Source organism: Pinus tabuliformis, chromosome 6 (genome assembly GCF_031772625.1).
Source record: "Pinus tabuliformis cultivar Carrire ecotype Pingquan chromosome 6, CPIR1, whole genome shotgun sequence".
Classification (NCBI taxonomy): Eukaryota; Viridiplantae; Streptophyta; class Pinopsida; order Pinales; family Pinaceae; genus Pinus; species Pinus tabuliformis.
In genome coordinates this window covers 1,310,290,673-1,310,293,369 of record NC_142292.1, presented here as the reverse complement: position 1 = coordinate 1,310,293,369, position 2,697 = coordinate 1,310,290,673, and positions in this window count along the sequence as shown.

The window sequence follows — 2,697 nt, the reverse complement described above, 5'->3', positions numbered from 1 at the left end:
TTTCCAACATTGAGGAATATGGTTACAAGTCTTCTAGAGCTCCAAGTAGAGCATGAATGAGTTTGCAAGGGTTGTTCACTTAGCAAGAATGTCAAGGGATATTTTCCAAGAAATGACCGTAGGTCCAAGGAGATACTGGATCTAATACATTTAGATGTATGTGGACCAATTACATTATCATCATTGGATGTTCTTTGGTACTATGTAACGTCCATTGATGATTTCTCCAAGAAAACATGGATCTACTTCATGAAGACCAAGGATGAGGTCTTCATCAAATTCCAAGAGTTCACTACTCAAGTAGAGAAATTGACAGAGAAGAAGATCAAGGTTCTAAGGTCAGATAATGGAGAGTATACTTCCAAGGACCTCATTTCCTTCTACAAGGAATAAAAGATTTAGATGGAATTGATAGTCCCTTATAACCCTTAACATAATGGGGTTGATGAAAGGAAGAACGGGTCCATTGTGGAGGCTACTAAGGAAATGATTCATGATCCAGATTTACCCAAGTTCTTATGGGGAGAGGCTTCCAAAATAATTTATGTTAAGAAAATATGTCCTCACCGAATTTTAAGGAATAGGACTCCTAAAGAAGCTTTCACCGGTTAGAAACCATAGGTTGGGCATTTGAGGATATTTGAATCCTATATTCATGTACCCAAGGAGAAGAGAATGAAGTTGGAGCCTTTTAGGAAGAAGGGAACATTTATTGGATACAATGAGACATCAAAGGCTTACAAGATTTATGTTCCAAGACAGTGACAGGTTGACATGAGTTGGGATATTACCTTTAATGAGGATGCACCCTACTAGAGATCCAAAATTTGTATGTCCAAGTCCTTATACACTTGAGGAACATATTTTAGATCACCAAGAAGAGCCAGAAACGCCCATTAAGCCAATGGAACCACCTAGGGTTGTTGTTCCAGAATCCAAGAAGAGACCAACTTGGCTTCAAAGTACATTGTAGGATGAAGAGGGACATGCAACTCCTCGTGGAGCTTTTAGGGAAAGCAAACATCCTAAGAATTACTTAGGATATGCAACATTGATAAGTCACATCATTGATTCTAAGCCATCCAACTATTGAGACATAGCAGGCCAACAAAGTTTGGAAGGATGCCATGATGGAGGAATGTCAATCCATCATGAAGAATGATATGTGGAAACTTTTGTTGAGGCGTGAGGGGAAGTCTATGGTAACTTCCAAGTAGATTGAAAAGATCAAGCATGTGGTAAATGGAAACATAGAGAAATACAAAGCAAAATTCATGGCAAGATGGTTCTCCCAGAAAGAGGGAGAGGACTATGAATATACATTTTCTCTAGTTTGCAGGTACACTTCTATTATAACTATTATTTCTATTGCTTTTATTATGGGTTGGAAATTGCATTAGATGGATGTGAATACCACTTTCCTCAATGGAGTAATTGAGAGAGAAGTGTGCATAGAAAAACCTCATGACTTTGAGGTACATGAGAAGGAATCTCATGTTTGCAGACTAAAGAAGGATTTGTATGGACTCAAGAAGGCACCTCAGGCTTGGTATTCTTGGATTGATGGATACCTTATGAGTCTTGGTTTCATCAAGAATGAAATCAATCCCAAAATTTACTACAAGGTTGTTAAAGGTGAGCCTGTGATATTTTTGTTATATGTTGATGACTTATTTCTAATAGGAGCAAAAAATATCACTGATCAGTGTAAGAGGGAGTTGACCTCTTAGTTTGAGATGAAATATCTAGGCTTGATGCATTACTACTTGGGATTAGAAGTGTGGTAGAAACCAAGTGAGATATTTCTTGGTAAAGGGAAATATATTATTATGATCCTTCATAGATTTGGGATGATGCACTGCAAATCCATGGCCACTCCCATGGTAACAAATCTGAAGAAGCTAAGGGACTTAGATTGATATTTGGTGGATCCCTCTATGTATCGACGATTGATCGGTTCACTAAAGTATCTAATTAATACTAGCCCTAACATTTTCTTTACATTGAACACTTTGAGCCAGTTCATGGTGGAACGGAGGTATGTACATTGGATTGTGGTGAAGAATGTGTTGAGATATATGTGTGATACAATTAGTTATGAATTGAGATATATGTCAAAAGGTGAAGTATAGTTGCAAGGATATATAGAACATGATTGGGCAGGGAGTGTTGAAGACAAGAAGAGAACATCAGGATGTTGCTTTAGTTTGGGTTTTGTTATGATATCCTAGATGAGCAGGAAGCAAACCTTTGTCGCACTCAGCGCTGTATAGGCTAAGTATATTGTAGCTAGTTTGGTGAGTTGTGAAGTAATGTGGCTTTGGAATCCATTAACATGATTGTTTGATCAAGTGTTGTAGATGACCATGATATATTATGGCAATCAAAGTTGTGTGAAGCTTTCAAAAAATATAATTTTCAATGACAAGTCAAAGCACATTGAGATCAAGTACCAATACTTTCCTGTTTATCTTCCTCGTCCTCTGGGGGACGAGGTCGGCGATCCAGAAGAGTCTTCCCGGATCGCAGGTTGATCTCCTGGATTTCCACAGCATAGGTAGGGCATGTTGTTTCCCCAGTATATACCTGCTGGGCCTGTCGGTTGTTGGGGTTCGGGTTCGGTTGAGCAGGCATTTGGGGTTGTCTTGGAGGAGCAGGAGGTAATGGTTGTGGTTGAGCCGGTGGTGGAGGCAAAAT